At 35.1% G+C, this 16,559-nt stretch overlaps 1 pseudogene; it reads right to left on the bottom strand.

Annotated features, from left to right (window-relative positions):
* LOC141659978 (gibberellin 3-beta-dioxygenase 2-like) overlaps positions 1-7,630 on the bottom strand; it is a 62,622-nt pseudogene extending 54,992 nt beyond the window's left edge.
* Between the last annotated feature and the right edge of the window lie 8,929 nt (positions 7,631-16,559).

The following is a 16,559-nucleotide window of genomic DNA, read 5'->3' as shown; positions in this document are numbered from 1 at the left end:
TAACATTTGCAGCGGATTTAGCATCAGAGTTTCTGTTAACAGTTTTCTTATCAGAATTTGCAATATCAGACTTTGCATCAGAACTTATACTAGAAGGAATAATGCTAACTTTCTTTACAGAAGGTTTTATTTGATAATAATCATAGTACAAGCTATGATATTCCTTACAAGTATAAATGGAATGCCATAAACTACCACAATGAAAACAAGGATTTTGTGGCTTATATCTAACAGACTGACTCTTAACTCTTAATTTTGAAGGTAAGGAGTTTATATTCTAATTCTTCCTGCAAAAAGAAGCCAGATGGTTAGAATTTCCACAGTTATGACATGTTTTTCTAGGAGCATTAGGAACAGGATTATAATTGTTACTTTTGTTCACACCTTCCTTTCCATTCCTATTTTTCCTAGGTGGTTTTACCTTGTTTACATTCTTAACATCTTTCATCTTATGCTTAAGCTGCATCTTAGTCATTAAGCCTATGTTAACTTCAGTTGGCTTATCCTGTTTAGGTTTGTCAGAAGTTACTTTCTCCTTAACTTCTGATTTCTCAATATCAGACTTTACAGTTACAAACTTAACATGATTTACCTTTGGTTTTTGTTTAACAACTATAGGCTCAGTTTCTACAGTTCCCTTACTATTCTTATGATCTCCATAACCTAAGCCCTCTTTCCAGTTTCCACTACTAAGAATTTCCTGAGTTGCTTTACCAGAGTTAGTCCAAGTCCTGATAATCTCTCATTCCTTTTCTAACTTAGTTTTTAGAGATTCATTCATTTTTAACACTTCATCCCTAACATAAAAGGCATCATCTCTATCTTTCTGAGTTTGATGGAACATGACTAACTCATTTTCTAAATAATCATTCCTCTTTTTATAAGCAAGATTTTCAGAAGTTAATCTTTCACATGTTAAATTTTGAGCTTTATAACTAATTAACATGGTTTTAAGATATCTTCTCAACTCAGTAATATCATCAGTATGAAAGGCATAAGTAGTTTGAGGTACCTTTAAGTCAGCAGTATCAGAACTGCTATCATCATTTGCCATCAAGGCATAGTTTTCCTCATCCTCAGAATCTGAAGCATCTGACCACCTTTTCTTCTTTGTGACAAGAGCCTTGCCTTTGTCACTTTTCCCTTTTCTGCAATCTGGAGATATGTGGTCTTTCTTACCACAGTTGTAGCATTTAACGTATGAGTAATCTCCTCTGTCAGACTTTTCTCCTTTGCCTTCAGATTTTCTGAAACCTTTCTTTTCAGAACTTGCACCTTTCCTGGAAAACTTCTTTCCTCTTCTGAATTTCCTGTATGCAATCTTTGTGATTCCTTTCACCATAAGAGCACACAGCTTCATCATCTCTTCATCAGGGTCTATCTTAGATATACTTTCAGTTTCCGAGTCATCATCACTATCAGAACTTGATGACTCAGTATCAGACTTTGTGATGAGAGCCTTGCCCCTGCCTTTCTTTGAGGCAGCTTCTTTGGGAATTTCCTCCTCAGCCACAAAAGCAACTGTCGTTGACTTTATTACATTCCTCTTACTTCTTTGTTCCATCTCAAGTTCATGAGTCTTGAGCATCCCATAAATTTCATCAAGAGTTGTTTCGTCAAGATTATAGTTGTCTCTTATTATTGTGGCCTTCAAATCCCATCTTTCAGGAAGTGCTAACAGGAATTTAAGATTTGAATCTTCAATATCATACTCTTTGTCAACTAGTGACAAATCATTCAAGAGTTTGACAAATCTGTCATATAAATCAGTTAATGACTCATCAGGCTTTCAGTCAAAGTGCTCATATTCTTGAGTGAGTATTGTCTTCCTGTTCTTCTTGATTGAATTAGTTCCCCGACACCTTATTTCCAAAGCATCCCATATCTCTTTTTCAGTCTTGCATTGAATTACCCTATTTGACATGACATTATCAATGACACTATGCAGCAAGTGTCTTACCTTTGCATCCTTTGTAATCGATGAGATATCTTCAGCAGTGTAATCACTTTTCTCCTTTGGTACAGACTTTGCTGGCTGAGCTGCAACTTCCACAGAGAGTTTGGTTGGCATATGTGGTCCTTCATAAATCCTGTCGAGATATTCTGGATCTGTAGCTTCCAGAAATATAGCCATCTTCACTTTCCATATGGAATACTCAGAAGGTTTCAACATGGGAACTCTTATAGTCTCATATCGACTATGGGTTATAGTTTTTGGAGGTTCTTCAGTTTTGGTGGGCTTGGTTGGAGTTTCTTCTTCAGACATGATTATTTTTGGATCTTAAACTGTTTGTGTGTTAACAGATTGCTCTGATACCACTTGTTAGGTCACACACACTGTAGAAGGGGGTTGAATACAGTGTTTAGCACAATCAAATCGATTATAAGAACTCAAGTAACAGAAAATAGATTTTACTCAACACAATAAATTCTGTTACAATATGGAACTGTCCTCTCTCAGTGATGAACAAATTATCACGAGAGCTGCTAGGGTTACAAAGAATAATAACTTCGATAATCGTAACACTTATAGTGTAAACCCTATGCATGTGTTTATATACTACACAGTTACAAGATAAACTCTAATTGATATGGAATATAATTCTGCTTCCTAAAATACATCAACTAGTTATCTTTTCTTCCAAGTATCCTATTTTTCATAGAATTCTTTCTTCATGCATAATTCTTTCTGTCTTAGTCTCGATCTTCTTTTCTTTCAATCAGCCGCCTGTCTTATCTGAAAGTCATCTTAAGTCCTGATATTATCTCCTTATAAATATCTTCTGATCACTTAAGTTCTGATAACTTAAGTTCTGATATCTTAAGCTCTGTCTTCAGTATAAGTGCTGATTTCCAGTAAAGTACTGATTTGTCCTGTTAAGTAAGATCTGAAAACTAAACACAAATCATATTACATATAACACCCCCAGATCCGGGGTCGGGGATCCGGGTCGTCACGGTCTTTCTTTCCACAATATCACTTCACTTAATTAATAATAAATAACCTTATGTTGTGACCCCACACTTAACACACACACCACAACCCGTTATAGTCTCAGAGATGAAATTGAAATAAGTACAAGTCTTTGAATCCACAATTTAAAAGTTATTACAACCCAAAACGATTACTTGATAAATTTACAGTTAATTGCCATTATCTGCCACAAGTTATAATTATACATAATTGATTCTCAAAAGTAGATGGTCTGATCTACAATAGATCTACCTCTGCAGCTATAGCAGCTACAACATCATCGGGAAGACGCGGGACGCTTCCCACGCGCTTGCGCTGGGTCTGCTGGAGTCTGGCCATCTTTCCTAACTGTTGTTGTGTGATGAAGAAATAAAGCAAGAGTGAGCCTTATAGCTCGCAAGATAATATATAGTGATAACAATAATATAAGTATCTAAATGGATACTTACTAGAATCTTTTATCAAGTGTAAGATAATTACTTACTAGATATAAGTAAAAACAAGGGATGAAGTTACCAAATACTTCACTACACTTATATCATTTATAAAACTACTTGAACTACCACTGTTCAAAGTATAAAGAGTTTTCAACAGTTCATCACATAGATGAGACTACAAGACAAGATTTGAATATATTAAATCTTTGAAATTTTATTAAAGGAAATGAAGTCATGATATACTTCATTAAGTTCTGATATATATATATATATCCACATATACATCTTCTTTATACAATTTCCTGAAAACCTCTGTCATGTAAAGTATGAACAGAATTGCAATATCCAATAAATTTGGAAAGGAAAAGAATTTGGCATAAACCAGATATCTTGCTGATCAGGCAAAGATACCAATAAGTAACCTTTTCTACTAGTAGATGGACGAATTCCCCACTGGTCATCACCCTGGTCGTAATAGGACCTTATGCTGGACTGCCACTCAGCCACTTATGCATTTGATGGACTCCCACTGAGCCACTTACACTATCATGGACGCCCACTGAGCCCATGTTGCTTATGCCGACTCAATAGATGGACTTACTTCCCGAACATTGGGTAAGTAATCAATTCATTTACCAAAACTGCAACCGTGTTGCGAATATAAAATACACCACAGAGCCAGATCCCTCAGGTTTTGAGCGAGTATTTAAATCCCCTTAAAAAGGAAGATCTTAAATATAAAAATGAGTTTTGGGATCCGCTCTAACTTTTAAAAATCATTTTGAAGACTCGAAAACACTTTAAAGAGTGTTTGGAGTAAAGCTGATTTAATGAAGTAAATCAGTCCCCGGAATATTTAGAAAATGTCTGAATATTATTATTTAAACAATATTCCCAAAAGAATAATCTTTATAAAAATAATTGAAGTAGAAGTATTAAAACTTATACTTGAAACGAGTATTAAATAACCAAAGATATACTTATATGAAAGTACTATCTTTATTTGAATAATCAAAAATAAGTTTGATTATTGACACCTTATTCTTTAATAAAATAAAGAATATATCTCAGCAAATAATCGGAGTCATAGATCCTCAAATGAATATTCAAATAATATTCATTAAATAATATAAACTGAGTCATAAGCCCTCGAATGAATATTCAAAATAATATTCATTTAATATAAAGGAGTCATAAGCCTTCGAATGAATATTCAAAATAATATTCATTTAATATAAAGGAGTCATAAGCCTTCGAATGAATATTCAAAATAATATTCATTAATAAAATAAAGTTAAAGTTATCGAATAAACCTTATTCGATTAATAGTTTTGAAAACTATGACCATATATATATATAAGTATATATATATATATATTTATATCCATATATACAAAATCTACTCGGGATCCTTGACTCCCGGTTTTAGAAAATATTTTCACCTTTGGGTCCCTATACTAAGGGTATATGCAAATTACCGTTATCCTCTAGCATCGGTATTATCAACTGAATCAACAATTAGATATGGAAAGAATACAAAACAGGCATGCATATATATATACCATAGCAGCATGCTTCAATATATTGCAACATTTGCTAATTAACCAACATGCATCTATCGCAAGATAATGCATATACACATATACATCACAACAACAGTATAACGGGTAGAAAAACTTGCCTGAGCGACTTGGGGTGATAAAAGGCTCGGGACGAGTCTGGTAACCTATAAACAACAAGTAAGTTGGAATTAAACCAAAGTCACTTGTAAATCTATACTTTAACTAACTTAGACTCTAACGCTTGTTTTGCGCTTACTGATTTGCTTAAGTCACTCAGGTACCCTCGGCTCCACCATTTTTAATAATTTAACCTTTACGAGTTTTAAGGCGATTCCTTCGCGAGTGTCTTACCAACTGCCTAACACACTTACCATAAATGTTTCATACATTAATTAACCCTTTTTGGTCTTTAACCTATGTTTCAAAGTAAGGCGAGGGGAAAAGTTTTGTTCGCGAAACGCCGTTACATGAAACGGTCGTTTCTCCTAAACCGTGCATCGGAATCGAACGAACTACATATCAAAACGAAGCTCGTAACACGAACTATCTAAACATGGCAATGGTCATAATCTAGCAGGGGGTTCTCGGGTTCTAATGTTATGCACAAAAACAGTCTAAAGAAAATCGGACGTTACGACGGCTATGTTCACGCGATTTCCCAATTTTAAACCATTCAAAACCAACCCAAATCAACCTCAAATCCAACATACAACCAACATCCATCCTTATCACATCATAACAACCCCAACCAATTCAATTTTAACATTCATACTTATGCCTAAGCTTAACTTTAACCATACTTAAGTTCTTTTAATCAAAACAACAACATTTACCATTCCATTTCAATACCATTTCAATTCCAAACTCTAAATCACAAACATCAAGCTACAATATCACCCTACTAATCAAAATCATCTTATAATACATAGGAATCTAGGGTTTGGAGATGATATACCTTCCTTGAAGTGGTGGGAGGAGCTAGGAAGCCTTAAGAAGCTTTGAGAAGTCTTAGGAATGCTTGGATCTTCAAGGAAAACAAGAAAAATTTCAAGTTAAAAACTTGAAAACACTATTCATAGTCTTCTTCTTTGATTAAATGAAGAAGATTGAGAAGGAATTGATGGCTTAAACTCATGATATAGCCCTAACTAAGCATGAAGATGATTAGGGAATTAACTCACCAATTTAGGAAGCTTGGATCTTGAATTTTTGAAATTTCTTGCCTTTTGAATAGTAAAAAGCCGAGAGCTCTCAAGAACAAAGCCTTGGTTTCTTTTTGATTTTGATGAAGAATGAATTTGCTTGGCTTGGTTGATTTGTTTTTGTGTTTGATTTAGTTAATTACCTTGTTGCCCTTGAATTTGTGTGGTTCTCATTCAACCACACCTCCTTCCTTCCCATGTCATGCCTATGTCATGTTGTGATGTCATCTTTCCCTCCTTGTCCTCCTCTCATTGGTTGGGTGACATCACTCCCTCTAATCCCTTTGCTTAACTTCCTAATCGTTTGCCTAATGACCGCTGATCTGTTATACTGTTCGCTTAACTTTCGTTTTCATTTATTGTTTGAAGGATCATACCCGGGATCTTATTACTTAGGTTCCCTTAACCTTTCTCAATACATTATATTCCTTTTTATGATCCTCTATTATAATCCTTTAATTTAAATCCTTTTTATCTTGTTACCTTATACTCAATTCTCTCCGTATCTAGTGGATTTCCGGGAAAAACCAAAGTGTTCGGAATTTGGATTCTGACGATCTTTACATACACTCATATACCGTATAGAGTACTAATAAAATCTCAGAATATCCATAACAGAACCCCTACATAGTGTGGCATGAAAAGTTTTCTCATTCAGCTAAAACACTATTCACAAGGGTTACAAAAAGTTGAAAATTTTGGGGGTTATTACATTACACATGACATTATCAAATATATCTAACAAAATAGCTTATGAAATTCAAAGAACCACAATAAGGAAATGAAGGTACATAGATAAAGAGTTCAAACACAACAAGTGCTGGATACAAGGTATAATAATATAGCTGGGTTAAACAGAGGAAGAACTGAAAAATATCTCCCTATCTACCCCTAAATTTTACCTAATTTCTACCAATACAACTAATACTAAAACAGATCATAACACAACATGAAGGGAACCCGGTATTTGACCAAATATCCCAAGCCTACTGGCGCTGGAAAAAAAAAATAACACAATCCGACCCCTACCAGATGTCCCATCTGAACTCACAATCCAAACTAAACATGGCGATCAAGAACCTCCCTCAACACAAAAAATATCCATCACAACATCTTATGAACTCTGCGGGCCTCGACCTCAGCATCACTGGAAGATGGTCCCTCATCTAAACGCCTACGGGCAACCTGCTCCACCATCTCAATACGAACACGCCACTCGGGCTCTGGCACCAACATCTGCAACCTAGACTCTCGGGCCAATCTATCTACCAAAGATCTCAACTTTAGTATACGAGAAAACACAAAATCACGGTCCCGATCCAAATCATCACTAACATGGGCAGGTACAGGCAAAACAGGTACTCCATTAGGAGCTGGGGACTCAGGCATAGGAGCTGGAGAATCTACCCTAACAACTGGGGACTCGGGTACTGGTATTAGGGTAGAAACAGACATAGGGGTCACGGTATTCTCAGACGGGTCCTTCTCAGAGTCTGAACTAATGTGCTAGGGCTCCACGAATCCAGGTAGTAAACTATCCTCGATAGAATCAAAAGGGCTAGCAGGAGGAGTCGATCAACATCACTACCACTATCAGGGTCTTGAGATAAAACATAAAACAACAACCAAGAAACAACATTAGAGTTAAATTAAACCTCCAACTGACTCGATGCCCTAACTCTAATTACTATCTTGTCCTATTCACTTACTTAGACTATACCGAATAGTCTAACTCAACTCTATATGAGTCGAACACTCTCGTACTATTTAATCACACATAATACCCTTTTATCCTAACTTGTCTCAGGGACTAAATCATGTAGCTCTGATACAAACTTGTGACGGCCCTCAAACTCGGGGTTAGAAATAACGACCCACATCACCAATATACCAATATAATATAACATCGGAAATATAATAAACCCCGATACTATTAGGATCTAAACAAGATAAAATATGAGATAAGATTACAACTACCAGCCAGAATATTATTATACAACTCTTATTATAAATTAAACCAAATTATTCGATTCCGACTTAAAATCGACAGATAACCCAAAAGTATCTGTTTTAGCTAATACACCTCCCACCACCTATCGTCGCTTTCTCACACAGCATCTACCTGGTCTTACACCTGAAATCCGACGGTATGATAGGGACCTCCAGGAACGCTCTTGCGAGCGGTGCACCTAAGTCTTACCATCTTCTTGCTTAACTTCCATGGTTAGATTAACATAAATATATGAGTAAAAAGGCTCAACAGGTAACTATTTAAACAATTATAAATATCAAAAATAACATAGGCATTCTATTCCCAGTAAACTAGGTGGCAGCATTCTATCAATATCTAGGAAAGGGTTTCAAAAGAGGGTTTCAAGACTTTTAAGATTCAAGTTTGAAAAATCAATATTTCTCAAGATCAAACGATAATGTTCTCAAAGAGTTTCTCACAACTTTAGAGAAGATCGTTCCAAGCTTTGAGTATCAAATATCAAAGTAGAGTGACATGGTTCTTGAATAACTTTTCTCACAACTCTAAAGAAGATTCAATTCAAACTATTCAATTTCAAATCAAAAGTAGTGAATATTGCTTAATCCAAATTTTATAAATATTTCACTTTTATACTTTAACAATAAAGAATCCTTGATTGGAATATCCATCTTTTAAATATAATACGGGTGATCAGCCCGTACTGACCTCCATCCGGTCATTAAGGTACCAATGGGATTATTTTAGCCTATATATTGGACTAGCCCAGCTAGCCTCTTACGTGATTGGACTAGTCCCACTAGCCTCTTACGTCTCTATCCAATCTTTAGGAATTCATTTGGAAAACCTTTATATTGGAAGACAAAGAAGTTTTAACTAAATTCATTTTAACATTACCAGTGTGTGAAATCATTTGAATTCATTCAAGTTGAAAGTCATTCTTAGGTTCAATTCAAGAATTCAAAGGAAATAAGTAAATTGGAAATAAAGGTATCGTAAGTGAAGGAATGATCAATCATTAAGTAGGGTATAACAAGGCTATTATCAGGATACTTTCAAAGAATGACATATAAGCATGGCACAAATTTATCATCATAGGAATCTAAGTTAACAGGGTATGAAATATGAAGGGTTCATTACGTCACTTTGGGACAAAGGATCGCAAGGATAGCAAAAGTATGAAAACAGGGTATTAGTGCTTGAAATAAAGGCTACTATCTGGGTTTATCACAAGGTTCAACAATAGTATTACGAAGATTCTTTACTAAGTCAGTGCATAACATCAATATCCTCTTTATAATCAATTCACAGTAGAAGGCAGAGTTACTTACCTCAGAAAGCTTTCCAGTTTCACGGAATTTGAGCTACTGCCACCTAAGATCTCTTTTCCTTTCCTAGCCTGAATGCCTTCGATTTCCAAATCTACAATACAAACGAACCTTAATTAGAAACTTTATCAATTTCTGGCGTTTCTCAGAACGTCTAACTTTCTACCCCAATTGTGATATTCGCTTATCGATTATACATATATCACACGTAACACTTAATAGGTTAACACCTTTATACGCTTTATATTACCGATTAACTCGACACTTTACATATAGCAAGTAATCACATATTCACATAATCTGACACATTCATTTATACCCAAATCTTATTACAGCTTTTCATCTATATCCCTTATACTGTTAGATATATTTCTGATGTCATGTCTAATATGTTGTGTTTAGTTTCAGAACTTAATATCAGGATTTACTGGAAATCAGAACTTACTGAAGTCAGAACTTAAGGCCGTCAGAATTTATATCAGGACTTAAGTACGGATACTTCAGATAAGGAATGCGGCTGATTTACAGGAAAGGATCATGACTAAAATAATAGAAGATATGCACGGAGAGTTAGAAGACTAGAAGACTTGTAGAAGATAATATCTGATTGATATATTTTAGGAGACAGAATTATATTCAATATCAATCAGAAGATATCTTGTAACTGTATACTATATAAACACAGCTTAGGGTTTACACTATATGCGTTATCATTCACGAGAACATTATACATTATAACCTAGCAGCTCTTAGTGATATTGTTCATCACTGAGAGAGAACAACTGTTCTATTGTAACAGAGTTTATTATATTGAATATACTTGATTACTGTTACATACTTGTGTTTGAAATCGATTTGATTGTATAAACACTATATTCAACCCCCTTCTATAGTGTTGTGTGACCTAACAAGTGATATCAGAGCATCTCTGTTGATATACAAACAGTGAGATCCAGTATACAATCATGTATGAAGAAACACAAACTCCAACTAAGCCCACCAAAACTCAAGATACTCAAAATAATCAAATTCACAGTCGATATGAGAGTAATATGGTTCCCATACTGAGAGCATCTGAGTATCATATATGAAAGGTAAAAATGGCTATGTTTCTAGAAGCCACACATCCAGAATACCTTGATAGAATTAATGATGGACCATATAATCCTACTAAGCTTTCTGTTGCAGTTGCTGATCAACCATCAAAGATGATACCAAAGGAGAAAGGTGATTACACAGTTGAAGAAATCTCATCTATTGCCAAGGATGCAAGGGTAAGACATCTGTTGCACAGTGCAAATGACAATGTCATGTCAAACAGGGTAATTGGATGCAAGACTGTAAAGGAGATATGGGATGCTTTGGAGACAAGATGCCAGGGAAATGTTGCAATCAAAAAGAACAAAAAAATTATACTCACTCAAGAGTATGAGCACTTTGACTCAAAAGCTGATGAGTCATTAACTGATTTATATGACAGGTTTGCCAAACTCTTGAATGATCTGTCACTGGTGGATAAGGAATATGATCTTGAAGATTCAAATCTAAAATTCCTTTTAGCTCTTCCTGAAAATTAGGATTTGAAGTCTACTACCATAAGGGACAACTATGACCTTGCTGAAACTATTCTTGATGAAATTCATGGTATGCTCAAGACTCATGAACTTGAGATGGATCAAAGGAGCAAAAGGCATGGAAGAAAGTCAAAGACAGTTGCTCTTAAAGCTGAGGAGGAATCTCCTAAAGTGGTTGTCTCAAAGAGGGGCAAAGGAAAGGCTCTCATCATACAGTCTGATTCAGAGTCATCATATTATGATGATGATGATTCAGAATCTGAAAATTTATCTGAAGTTGATGTTGATGCAGAGATGATGCAACTGTGTGCTCTTATGGTGAAGGGTATCACAAAGATAGCCTATAAGAAATTCAGAAAGGGCAAGAAGTTTTCCAGGAAAGGTGGAAGTTTTGAAAAGAAAGGGTTCAGAAAGTCTGATCGCAAAGGAGGAAAGTCTGACAGAGGAGACAACTCAAATGTCAAATGCTACAATTGTGGTGAAAGAGGCCACATCTCTCCTGACTGCAAGAAAGGAAAAAGTGATAAAGGCTAGGCACTTATCACAAAAAAGAAAAACTGGGCAGACACTTCAGATTCTGAAGAAGAGGTGAACTATGCCTTGATGGCAAATGCTGATAGTAGTTCTGATGCTGCTGAATTGAAGGTACCTCAATCAACTCTTGCTTTTCATACGGATGATATTTCTGAGCTAAGATTATATCTTAAAACAATGTTCATTAGTTTTAGAGATCAGACTATAACAAATAAAAGATTAACATCTGAAAGTCTTGCTCTTAGAAACAGAAATAACTACTTAGAAAAGGAGTTAGTTATGTTCCATCAAACTCAGAAAAAAAAAGAGATGAGGCTTTGTATGTTAGAGATGAAGTGCTAAAATTGAATAAATCTCTTAAATCTGAATTGGAAAAGGAAAAGGAGATAATCAAAACTTGGACTAACCCTGGAAGAACAACTCAGAAAATCTTAGAAAATGGAAATTGGAAAGAAGGTCTAGGTTACCTAGATGATAAAGAAGAAAAGGAAATTGTGTCATCTAAACCAAACTTTACCAAGAAAGCTGAAAAGCCTAAAGTTAATCCTGTCAAATTTGTGTCAAATTCTGTTAAGTCAAAATCTGAAAAGATGATAGACTCTAAAACCGAAGTCAAAGAAAAGTCAACTTCTGACAAATTAAAACAGGATAAACCAGCTGAAGTAAACATAGGTTTAATGACAAAGAAGCAGCTTAAGCATAAGCTGAAAGAGATTACAAATGTGAACAAGGTAAAGGAAGCTAGGAAAAATAGGAATGGAAAGGAAGGTGTGAATAAAAGCAATAATTATATGCCTGTTTCTAATACTCCTAGAAAGAAATGCTATAATTATGGAAACTCTAGCCATCTTGCTTCTTTTTGCAGGAAAAATTAAGATATAAACTCTTTACCTCCTAAATTAGGAGTTAAGAGTCAGTCTGTTAGGTTTAAACCATAAAATCCTTGTTTTCATTGTGGTAGTTTATGGCATTCTATTTATACTTGTAAGGAATATCATAGTTTGTACTATGATTATTATTATATAAAACCTTCTTTGAAGAAATTTATTGTAATTCCTTCTAGTATAAATTCTGATGCAAAGACTAATATAAAGTTTGATTAAAAGCATGTTAGCATAAACTCTGAAACTAAATCCGCTGCAAATGCTAACAAACTTAAAAAGGCCAAAGGATCCAAGCAAGTCTGGGTCCTTAAAACTAATCAATAGTTGTCTTTGTGATTGCAGGGCAACATGAAAAACATCCTAGTTCTGGACAGTGGATGTTTAGGACATATGACTGGAAATAAAGCCCTGCTATCAGACTTTGTAGAGAAAGCTGGCCCAGGAGTTTCTTATGGAGATGGCAACACGGGAAAGACTCTGGGATATGGTAATATCAATCTTGGAAATGTCATAATTGAATCAGTAGCTCTTGTCTCGGGACTTAAACACAATCTGCTAAGTGTGAGTCAAATATGTGACAGAGGTTATCATGTGGATTTCTTTGAAGAACACTATGAAGTTATAAGTAATTCTACAGGCAAAGTGGTTCTGAAAGGTTATAGACATGGTAACATATATGAAGCCAGACTTTCAACAAGTTCTGATGGTTCTGCAATCTGTCTGTTAAGCAGAGCATCAATTGAAGAAAGCTGGAGTTGGCACATGAGACTCTCTCATTTAAGTTTTAACAACATAAATGAGCTAGTAAAGAAAGATCTTGTGAGATGACTGCCAAAATCAGTATTTGCTCCCGATGGTCTTTGTGATTCATGTCAAAAGGCAAAACAAAGAAAATCTTCATTCAAGAGCAAAATCGAATCCTCAATTCTTGAGCCCTATCACTTACTGCATGTTGATCTATTTGGTCCAGTCAATGTCATGTCCATTGCAAAGAAGAAATATGCTATGGTTATAGTGGATGAGTTCATAAGATACACTTGGGTGTATTTTCTGCACAAGAAGAATGAAACTGCATCTACTCTAACTGATCATGTCAGACAGCTAGATAAGTTGGTCAAAGATTCTGTTAAAATAATAAGAAGTGATAAAGGCACTGAGATCAAGAATTCAATCATGGAAGAGTTCTACAAAGAGCATACAATAAAGCAGGAATTTTCTACACCTGGAACTCCACAGCAGAATGGAGTTGTAGAAAGAAAGAACAAGACTCTAATTGAAGATGCACGAACTATGCTTGATGAAGAAAAGCTACCAACCTACTTTTGGGCTAAAGCTGTGCAGACTGCTTATTTTACACAGAATGCTACACTCATAAACAAGAATGGAAAAACACCATATGAGATAGTGAAAAAAAGAAGCCAAATCTGAAATACTTTCATGTATTTGGATACAAGTATTTTGTTCTTAAGACTCATCCTGAATAGCTGTCAAAATTTGATGTAAAAGTTGATGAAGGAAATTTTGTTGACTATCCACTTTCCATAAAAGCCTTCAGAGTCTACAATTTAAGAACAAGGGTTGTCATCGAATCTATCAATGTATCTTTTGATGATAAAAAGATATCAGGACTTGAAGATTTCAATGATCATGATCAATCTGAGATTTGAAAATGAAGATATAAATTTTGATATTGCAAATTCTGATGACCTAAATCCTGATCCTGTAAGTTCTGACGGGTTAAATTCTGATGTCATTGAAACTGTGGTAATTACTCCAAGGGAGAATGCACCTATTCAGGGGGGACAATCTAACGATCCTACCACATCTCAAGACTCTCAAGAAGCATCAGAACCTATCACTGGCTCTTCAAGTTCTGATTCATCAAGTTCCGATGAGCCAAATTCTGATAATTCTGGAAACTCTGATTCTTCAATTCCTGAAGGATCCAACTCAAATTCTGAAATTTCAGACAGCATAACTTCAGGGGGAGCATTAGAAAATGCTGATGGAGATAGCGTGGATCATGGGGGAGGATCTAGTTCTAGAGATCAACTTCCATCTGCAAGGAAGTGGACTAAATCTCACACACCTAACTTAATAATTGGAGATCCTGAAGCAGGTATCAGAACTAGAACAACATCAAATGAATGTATCTATCATTCCTTTCTATCTCAGACTGAACCAAAGAAAATGGAAGAAACTCTTCAAGATGCTGATTGGGTACAAGCAATGCAGGAAGAGTTAAATGAATTTGAAAGAAATAAAGTCTGGACCCTAGTGCCAAGACAAAAGAACAGATCCATTGTTGGCACAAAATAGGTGTTCAGAAACAAAACTAACAGTGATGGCATAATTACAAGAAACAAAGCAAGGCTGGTTGCTAAAGTTTACTCGCAATAGGAGGGTATTGATTATGATGAAACATTTGCTCCAGTTGCTAGATTGGAAGCCATAAGAATCTTTTTGGCTTATGTTGCTCACAAGAAGTTTAAAGTTTTTCAAATGGATGTAAAAAGTGCTTTTCTAAATGGGGAATTAGAGGAAGAGGTATATGTTGAACAACCACCAGGATTTGTAGATCCAAAATTTCCTAATCATGTCTATAGACTTGATAAAGCACTTTATGGCCTTAAGCAAGCTCCAAGAGCATGATAAAGCATTTTATGGCCTTAAGCAAACTCTGTGAAAGGTTTGCAAAGCTAATGCAGTCAAGATATCAAATAAGTATGATGGGAGAACTTAGCTATTTTCTGGGAGTTTAAGTCAAGAAAAATGAAGAAGGTACTTTTATAAATCAATCCAAGTACACCAGAAATTTACTCAAGAAATTTGGAATGCATGACATTTCAACTGCATCCACACCAATGGCCACTGCAACCAAGTTAGATAAAGATACTGGAGAATCAGTAGATATTACTAAGTACAGAGATATGATTGGCTCTTTAATCTATTTAACTGCAAGTAGACCTGATATCATGTATGCTACCTGTGTTTGTGCAAGATTTTAGGCTGATCCAAGAGAACCTCATCTAATAGCTGTGAAAAGAATTTTCAAGTACCTCAAGGGTATAGCTGATCTAGGATTGTGGTATCCTAGGGAATCAGATTTTAAGCTAATAGGTTACTCAAATGCAGTTTTTACAGGATGCAAAATAGATTGGTTTAGCAGGAAACATAGATCAATTTCCACATCAACTGCAGAAGCAGAATATATTGCTGCAGGAAGCTGTTGTGCACAGATTTTTTGGATAAAAAATCAGTTACTGGACTATGGGTTAGAATTTTCTAAAATACCCATTTACTGTGATAATCAAAGTGCTATTGCTATGACAGGAAATCCAGTTCAACACTCAATGACAAAGCTCATCAGCATTAGGTACCATTTCATAAGGGAACATGTGATGGAAGGTACAGTGATTTTGCATTTTGTCCCAACAGATCAACAACTAGCAGATATCTTCACAAAACCACTATATGAAGCTACTTTTACAAGACTGGTAAATGAACATGGAATGGTTTCAGGTTCTTTCTCAAAATCTGTTTAGTTTTTGTTCTCATGCATCAGACTTTATGATCAGTGTTTACAGATTGTCTTATCTCCATGTAATCTGTGCTTAAATTGTAATATATTAAATACTGATTAGTATCTGATGTGATACTATATACTCTGATAGTGGTTTGAATGTTCTGTGACTATTCAATCCAATGAGGATTATTAATTGGAGGCTGACTTAGTAGTCTTTAACAAACTGTGTATCCCATGTTTGAATTAGTTATTTATGTGGAAATCCATAACACAAGCAAACTCTGATTTTGATCTTAGTCAAATTTACTTTGTGTATCTTATTACTAAGTCACAAACTAGATTTTTGCTTCTCATCTGTCAAATTCTGATGTTAGTAAAACTTAAGGATGAACTACATGCTTGATAAGCCTCACTTATCTAAAGAAAGCAAAAGAAAAGAAAAATTGAAATCAGGTACTCCTTTGAGATCTAGAGTATATATGTGAAAGGGAAGACCCAAGTGCATTGATGGTATTAAGTTATATGCATTAGAAAAGCAAATAAATTTT

Source organism: Apium graveolens, chromosome 5 (genome assembly GCF_009905375.1).
Source record: "Apium graveolens cultivar Ventura chromosome 5, ASM990537v1, whole genome shotgun sequence".
In the NCBI taxonomy this organism is placed as follows: Eukaryota; Viridiplantae; Streptophyta; class Magnoliopsida; order Apiales; family Apiaceae; genus Apium; species Apium graveolens.
Note: the sequence above shows the minus strand (reverse complement) of the source record. Positions and strands in the feature narration are given on the sequence as shown.